This window comes from Sylvia atricapilla, chromosome 5 (assembly GCF_009819655.1).
Source record: "Sylvia atricapilla isolate bSylAtr1 chromosome 5, bSylAtr1.pri, whole genome shotgun sequence".
In the NCBI taxonomy this organism is placed as follows: Eukaryota; Metazoa; Chordata; class Aves; order Passeriformes; family Sylviidae; genus Sylvia; species Sylvia atricapilla.
In genome coordinates this window covers 36384373-36393552 of record NC_089144.1, presented here as the reverse complement: position 1 = coordinate 36393552, position 9180 = coordinate 36384373, and the positions used below count along the sequence as shown (strand labels likewise).

At 37.7% G+C, this 9180-nt stretch overlaps 1 long non-coding RNA gene across 1 annotated transcript; it reads left to right on the top strand.

Moving 5' to 3' along the window:
• Positions 1–5348: 5348 nt before the first annotated feature.
• LOC136360874 (uncharacterized) lies at positions 5349–8012 on the top strand. Its single transcript, XR_010743525.1, has 2 exons — positions 5349–5583; positions 7532–8012. It is a non-coding gene; the product is annotated as an uncharacterized lncRNA (long non-coding RNA).
• Positions 8013–9180: the final 1168 nt, after the last annotated feature.

Sequence of the window (9180 nt, the reverse complement as noted above, 5' to 3'; positions counted from 1 at the left end):
CCCAGCATTGACTCAGCTGTGTCATATTGCCAACACTCAAATTTTACTGTATCCTCAGCAAAGGATGTGTTCTGGCCCACTGGTTTTCTATCCAATCCAGTAGTGGTGTGCATATTGCTGGTGCTCTCCTGACTTTGACAACTTTTACTGTGTGCTGTTATACACAATACTTTGATCTTTATCCTGGCATAAGTCCTTTCTGTATTTTTCCTTAACTTTTACCTTTGCCATTTTTTATTATCAGACGAGATTATTCTCCAAAAATTACAGACAGGCGCCTCTGGATCATAGTAATTATTACTGTATTTCAGAGGGTGTAATGCTGGATGCTTTGATTTAAAGATTTATATTTTTTTAATGTTGGACTTGGTTCTCATTTTGAATTAATTCATAGCAATTACAAAACATAGTATGTTTTGTAAGTTGAAAACTAAGTAATTGATAATGTCGGAAATGTTGTCCATTCAATGAATCACCTATATTTCTCTTTATTTGCTGTGTTACTGGACTTAGATGAAGAATTTTTTTTTATAAATTTGCTGTGACCTTCCTGAAATTTTAAAAATGTTTCTTAAAATTTTAACAGAGCTGTTTATGTTCTGCAACTCTTTCTTACACCCTAGAAGTTTCCATCAGACAATAACCTGACTCCTCATCATTCAATTACATGAAATAGACTATGTGAAAAAAAATAGAGACACGAATATAGATTTCTGTCTTTTTCTGATATATGATTCATTAGGACAATAAGATACTGTATTCCTTAGAAGAACGGGGAAATAATGTCATCTGTGCAAAAAAGATACGTAGTTGTTGAACCTGTATACAGCTGCAGCAATGATATCAGTAATGCAAGGGTGCAATAAAAACCAGTCACTGAAATGACCAAGCTTGCTTTTCATACCCTGGCTTGTGTCATATAAAAGCAGTATAAAAAAGAACAAAAGCCAAGCTGAGGCAGAGGACCTACATAAAAGCTATCACCCTATATTAAAATTGTTGCTGGATATAGACTTCCACACAAATCAGGTCTGTTTGGTAGGTTCTCAACACTTATCCTGTTAAATGTCTTTGATTTGAAATTCCTGCAATGTGTATTAATGGTTTTGTTCACAGAGAAAATTTGCAAATAGCAGAATTTATGCCCTGCTGCTGCTTCTGCAGTCTGGGAAGATGTTAGTGAGGCAGTCCACAGCAAGGCTGAACCGCTAGATTTGACTCTAACTGTTCTTTAGAAGTACTTTTCTTTCGTAAGAAAGAATACAGGAGTTACCATGTGCACAAGCATTGTAAACTCAGTGTCTCAGTGCCAATTAAAAATGAGAAATTATATGAATGAATGATGTAAAAAAAGTCTCAGGAAGCTAAACATGAATTGGTATAGTGAAAAAATTTCTATATCTTGATTTTACATTTTAATGCACTTAATTTCCCTCCTTGCTAATCAATGCTGCTTTTCAATTTGAATTAGTGGAGAAAGTTTAAAAAATCCAAAAAAAACCCAAAAAACCTCCACCTTTTACTTCTGCTTGTTTGGTTGCTTTGTTTTTGGTCTTGGTTTTGGTTTTGGTCTTTTTTTCTGTTCAGCCCCTTACACCTTAACTTATCCTATGGTTCTATGACTTTGGATTTAAGACGCTAGAGATAACCACTCTTTAAAAAGGAACTTAGAACTCTTTAGTTAACTAAAATAGTTTTCATTACTATTATGGCTATTTAGCTGAAAAAAGAGATGAATGCTTTCTGTTATTCAGAACCACTATTCTCTGGGATTCCTGAGTCCCATATTGTCATTTACGAAACATAATTGCAGTGCCTCATCCTAAAAATAAAGTAACTGAGTAATGAAGTTATTTATTTCTTGTGTGGGATAAAAGAAGTGTTTTGCAGCTGCCAGATTTATACACATAAACAAACAAACAAATAAATAAATATAGCAGCTGAGCCCCTGATACCTTAGTAGGTTGGAGCTCAGCGTATATCATCCCTTCCTTTACTTTCCTTTGCAAAGTATCTCTGTGCATTGACTGAAAAAAGACCAACATCCCATAACACTCCCCCTGATTTCCTACCTCCAGAATAGACAGCTTCAGAAAGAAACTAGCCTGGCAGGAATCCGAGTTCTGTATGAAGCCTGACCTATTGTGATGTATGTCTTAAGGGAGAACAAGGGCAGGATATTGATCTGAGCATATCAAGTGCCATTTACTCTTAATCCACTCACTGGTAACTTGATCTTACTATAATTTATAATGCATACTCCAATCCTACACTGATCTCAGATGTGTGCTTGGCCTGGACAAAACATAAACAGGAGTTTCAAATTGTTGTCACTAGCACTAAGTGGATTTTGTGACTATGGTAATACGAATGGAAAACCAGTGCATTGTATTTTCCCAGATTTCCTGCAGCAAACAGAATCTCATTACACTCACTCCAGTGAACATCATTTTTTAGATTCTTCTATTTTGGTTTTTTTCCCCGTAAGCAATGTGATACAACCCATATGTGTAAAGCAAAATTTTCTTCACCTAACCCAAGCATTTTTATTTATTATCTGCTCCTTTAGCCATTTTATAACTCTCCCTTTGCAGTTAAATCTGTGTCTCTTTATAAATGATTCTTTTGGAAAACAAGTCTATTTCTTCAGGCTCTTTATCTGCAGTGTCCAATGACCTAATGAATCTAATTCCCACATTTGACATTATTTTACTCCTGAGCTTCTAAAAATGGGAAGACCTCAACACAGAAACAACACAGTTGCATTTATTCTGATAGGTTCTGCCAGTGGAAGCCTCTGCCAGCCCTCATCCTTGTTTTCCTTCCCTTGTGTGTCTTTTAAGCTGAAACTTGCATCAAGCTGAATATTGAAAAGGTGCAGCGTTTGCAAGGACTTGGGGAGATGCCTGAAATTACAGAAATAGAAAAGAAATAGATGTGAGAACCACCCACTCCTGCAGATGCAGAACATCCTGCTTCTTTCTCTGCAACAGCAAGGGAATGGACGTACCTGCCTCTTATCAGAAGGTGTCAGTGTTGCCCCTGGCCTCCCCTGTGCAGCAAAGCTGAACAAAAATAAAGCCCATGGGTCCTTCGTGAAGTTTACTTTCACCCTACTAAAATGCATTTCAACACCTGCACATAGGGCTGAAATATTTCAGACAGTATTTCTGGATACCAGTTGGTCTCTGAGTGATGCACAGTTCTGCTGGTAAAATAAGGTGGGGGTGTCAGCAGTGGGGGTGAAAAGGCTCGATTTAACAGGGCTGAACATGCTTTTTATACTGCTAATTTTGAGCTTGCCAAAGCATAAAAATACTTTGGGTTTAGTTTGGGTACCTTTTACTTGTCAAATACTAATGGTGCATAGATGCAATTTTTACATTCCCACGTGCTGAGAATAAGTTATGGCTGCCCAAAAACAATTTATGAAAGTCTATCAAAATGCATTTGAACCCAAAATTTCTGTTCCTTATATTCTCATCCAAATCCTTTTTGCATTGTTACATCCAGCTCAGGAAAAGGGAAGGAAAGACATATATTGTATTGCTCCAAAATCCACAAAGTATGCAAAAGGCAGAGGAACAGAATCCAGAAAACTCACGGGTGCCTGGTTCAAATATGGAAAGGTCTGGGAACTCAGCAACACCTCACTGCAGTCTCCCAGACAGAAAGGACTTCTTTATCTGTTGTTTTCACACTTTGGTTCTTGTTGGAAGCATTACATTTAAGTCTATTATACTTTATCAAGTTTACCCCCCACACACATAACATTTAACAATTTTTTCAAGTTATATTAATTATGCAAAAGACAAAAAGGCTTTGGATGGGCTTGATTTGACTTCAGCTCTAAACTAGGAAAATTTGCAGTATTTGACTGGGATTTTTAATGAGAAGATAAGATATTTAAATTAATCCTTGTGTTCACTTATGCTGAACAACACTTTTGCATTTAATTAATTTTTTGAGGAAACAAATAAAGCAGAAGGAGTTTTTTATACAGACATTTTGACTCAGGATATCTTCTTCTCTTCCATTTCTTGATCAGATTATTTCTAAAAACCTAAGAGAATTTTCAGTGAGTTGCATTTTAACATTGGTATATTCTTATCACACTTTGGTCGTTTCAAATTAAGTGTCTAATTCTGTTGCCACTGGAGTAATTGGCAAATTTTCCATCAGCTTCAGTGACTATAAAGTGAAGCCCAAATGTTTCTACGCTGCTAGATCAATAAAGTAATTTTGACATTTTTGACCTCCTCATGTAAATAACCACCAAAGAAAACTGACAAACCCAACTGCTAAAACCCAAAAAGTTTAGACACGTGGTAGTACATTTTTGTTTTATTCTCTGTCTCTTGAAGCAACTAGCAATGTTGCTTCAAAGACTCCATTAATTATATTTTACTAACAGAATTATGCCACTCATGGATTGAGGCATAGAAGTTTTTCCTTCATTCTTTCAATAATCAGTTTATGCCTTGAAGAAAAAGTTATGATTATATTTAAGTCTAGTTTATGCAAAACACATCAGATCCTGTTTATCCATAATGCCATTTAACACATTGAAAATGAGAGGTTAGATAATTTGGTTCTGGCCTTCTGCAACACAGCATCTCTGCAGAAGATTTCAAACAAAGGCTTGTGTCTTCCCTTGGTTTTGTTCGAATCCTGCAAAGGGGACTCTGCTCTTCCTGTTCATGGACAAGACCTAATGCTTAAGTAAATGTAATGTTAGTGGAGATGGTCATCCTCCCACTCCTGACAGCCAGTTTCCTAAGAAAAGGAAAGAACATATGAACTTGTTCTATGTCTGCACAAGACATAGAACTGTCAGCTGGAGAAGGCTCCTTCCAGGAGGCTGGTTTCAGAGATACAAAGAGAAAAAGAGGAGACAGATTATTTTTATATCATCCCTACCTAACCTTGGGCATCCAATATCAAGCTGTCATAGAGCACTTTGACCATACATTTTAACAACACATTTTGGTCAGGATAAGCTCCAAGCAAAGCAGTTAATGAATGAATTTTCAGTGATAGTGGTATATGCTGCCAGCTTGCCACTGTTGTCACGAGGGGGCCTTGGAGGGAAGCTATTGCAGGGAGAGCAAGAGGAGTAATGGCTTCTGTTTCAGGAAAGAGATAGAAGGTTAAGCTTGTCTGGTGCAGGGTCAACTTTTGACCTGCTATATCTGAGTATCTGTAACCCACTTGCTCTGCGGCCCCCTTTTAATACTCCCCCTTCCCCATGAGTCAGTTGAGGTCTAATATGTCCCAGCCACAGAACCTTGGCTTAGGCTGATGAAGAAATTGTGTGGCACAGAAGAGCTGTGAAACAGGCTGCAGAGCCACATGAGATCAGAAAGGTAAAATTGAAGAGGCTGGATTGTTGAGACAGGGGTCTTACAGATTAAAGAGGCAAAACATGAATATGAAAAGCAGAAAATACTCGAAAGGGTTGGAGTACGGCAAGTCAGGCACACTGAGAGTCAGCTCCAGGGAGCGGCAAAGGCCCTGGGACCCTGAGGCCAAAGGACCCTTTGCCTCCTGAGAGACCTTTGCCTGGTCTGCGGGGAACTCATGGTGAGGATTCTACCAGCGGCTTCTTAAGCCTAGCTCTGCTGGGTGTAGAGCTGATAAAATATATATTAATAAATAACTGCTTTGTACTTTTAATTAACATGTACCTTGCTTACAACATCGGTTTGCAATGCTCATGGTGCCCAAACAAAAGGCTCAAAGCACGGGATGGCTGTAAGAGAGACCTTTCTGGTTCAAATTCCTGCATGCTGCATACCCAGTCTTTTCTCCTGGTATCAGCAGCATTCAGCTCAGCTTTCCAGGGAGCTGCTGTGAGCAAAACAGAGCATGGGGCCATGTGCTGCTATCATCAGCTGTCTGCTGCCCTTGACAGTGCCTGGCTCTGACTATACTTTGCATGAGCATTGCCTTCAAGCTAGCTAGTTTGCATGCTGCTGGCAATACAGAAGCTGGTTATCACAGGCTAGCAGGGTTCCTTTGCATCTGTCACCAGAGCTGTCCACTGCACAGTATCAGCAGGATTGCATTACACAAAGTGAAGCTCAAGTGCAAATTAACATATAGCCTCTGCTCCAGGCTCTGGACTTTATTTGGATTGATTAGATAAGTTTAAATTGATAACACTTGGTATTGAAAACTGCAAAGATACCTGGGCAAGCAAATGGGAATAATGAAGATATGTACAGTTCAAGTAACTTGGTGAGGCACCTCTGACCTCAAGTAAGTTGGTGAGTTACCTCTGACCTCAGGAAGCTGAGCTGCAAGCTAAAGAAACCAGCGGCTTTTCTCCCCTCCACCTAGATCCTAAACCTTCTGTGATTCTTATCTCATTCCCATCTCAAATATTTCAGGTACATTTTTAGCATAACTATTCTTTGGCATCTGACTTAAAAGACCTCTGTTATTTAAGTAGGGTTGTCATCTTATTGTGATCTTAATTAGCACATGTAAGTGTAAACAAGCTATTTTTTACTTAACATCTGTGTGAAGGGTTGCTTCCCACACTACCTGCATATTACCTGACTAGTTCCACCATACTGGGGATGTTATTACATATTTTCCACACTCACCAGATGGTAGTTCAGGGAATATTAGCTCACTACCTTATAATAGATATCCATAAATTATTGAAAATCAAGCTAAATCAAGCATTCTCTTATGCAAAATGGCTAATAATTTGCACTGTCTACTTTGGTGGGCTCTTCACTATTTTCCTGTCAAAATGGTGACATAGATCTATACAGAAATGGAGAATTGCTTGCTACTGCTTAAGCAGTACATAAATTGATTGACAGTAGCCTAAATTTCACATATTCTTCTTATTTTAACACTATTGGACTACAACAGTAGAGGACAAGTAGGACAATGCCATTGTTTAGAAATCAAGTGCCTACTGTGTTTGGAATTGACTATGTCTGCAAATTTAATCAATTTATTTCAACAGAGGTACCACTAAAAAGGATGAATACAGCAACACGTTTGTGCAAGAAACATTTCCTTTCTATTTGCAGACTTGAGCTTTATAACAAGAAACACCCCCAAAAAATTGAAAGTGAAACACTAAACCAACACCATCAAAACCTAGGGACAGCAGTGGAAATTATAGATTTGAAGAAAGCTAGAATGTGGCTGATTTGTGGATTTTTTTCCTTAGGAAACCTTTATCATTTTGCTTACTGTGATGGAAAAATAGTTGAAATAAAAAAAAATCAGGCCATGGTTTCTTCCCTTTAATTCCCACGCTCTCACTGCTGAGGAGATCTTTAATTGCACTTTATTGAATGTGTGGTCAGGCTAATCAGGAATAAAAGAGTCCTGAGTGAGACTTTGCCCTTTGAAAACCAGTCTACAAATTGTTTTAGTACAGCTTTCTAATATATCAGGGAAGGGGAAAGGCAAAGGAGAACTATTTGAAGGTAATTTGATTTTAATATGCATTAACTTCCAGCACCAATACTTAAGGGAGGATATGTTCTCTTTTCTGAAACAGTATTTCTACTTCATCAGCAATGAGAAGCCAACTGAAAAGGTGAGAGAGAAGATGGGGCAGAATGGAAAATGGAAAAGAAAGAGAACGTCTGCTCTGATATTGTCCCAGATACTCTGAACTTCCTGATGTTCCAAGGTGGCTAAGTAATGTTGTCAGTCGAGGTTATAATGAAGGCTTCATGGAGGCCCATTTTCAGTCAAGCTTTCTGGATGTCAGGAAAACCAATGAAGAATGATATTGGAATTTGAGAGGGCACATACTAAAGACGAGTGTAGTTATGCTGAAAAAGAGCAAATAGAAATGACACAAAATAGAAAGCAAGTGAAGAGAGGATGCTGGGAATGAAGAAAAACTCAGAGAATTCTACCAGATAAATTTTCACAACCCCTGACACTCAAGTTCTTCCCACAGTAGCCTCAAAAACTGAAATTTTAAACTGTAAAAGATAAAAAAATTTAGTTATCAAAAATTAATTTAAAAATTGTTAAAATGGAATGGAAAGTTTTGCTCAGATTTATTAATGTCATTTTCAACTTTCTGAATCATCACTAGTTTCAGTCAGTTTCTTTTTCTCTCCTTGGTACAAGTATTTAGAAGTTGTAATGACTTCTGTCATGTCCCTCCTATAGGAAATCATGGTACCCTGCGCCTGCTGCCTGTGGTAATGGTAAGAGACTGGCAGCAGTGAAGCTTACATACCATTTTTCAGTTCACTAATTTTTCAAATCCAGTGCTGCTGAAATTCAGAGTAGTGTTATAAATGGAGATACAGATACAGAGGAACATTGACTGTGTGTTCTGTACAGTGACCATCTCCTCCACAGTGATTATAGTCATCATCCTGGAGATCCAGTTGGAGAAAACGATTTTTACTTACTGACAGAAGGAGGATTAAGGAATTTCAGTTTGCTGTTTAGACAGCTGTAGGTTTCAGACATATTTATGGGTATTTTCTACCCTGCAGTTGCAAAACCTATGTAATCATTTTTATTACACATTGACATAAAGTCTTTTAAATCTCCTTTGTAGCCACATGGCAAAGTATTTTTTCTACTTCATTATCTTTTCAAAGAACATCCCCTCTCTCCATGGGTTCATGGACAAATATCCTTGTCAGAGATAGGTTCATTACAATTTTAATTATTATCTAATTGTACGATATTTCCTCTCATTTTTTCCCTAACTGATGAGTTTCTCATTTCCTCTTGACCTGATCTTAAATACTCTATAATAATATCTATAACGGTACATTTTATTAAAGTATCTACCAAAGTACATTATAAGAGAACTTGTTTGTGTGCATATGTGGGTTGCATACTCAAGGGTTACCTTGGCAGTAAGAGTTCTTTAGAGAGAACTATTACAAGGTTTATTGAAAAGGTGTAATTTTGTTCTGGGTAACATTTTACAATTGTTCTGGGTAACATTTTACTATTTCAATAGGCTGCATGTCTTCACATGTATCCTCACTTGCATTCAGCATGTCTGCAGGGGAGGATAATCATTTTGCATGCCCAATCACAACACTTCCATCTGCCAGAGAGCGTGTATACGCACTCATTTGAACAACAAACTTTTACCCTCAAAGGTAGTAAAATACACCACACAAATTCAAGCTTATGATGCTGTCAGACACAGGGATTTTAAAA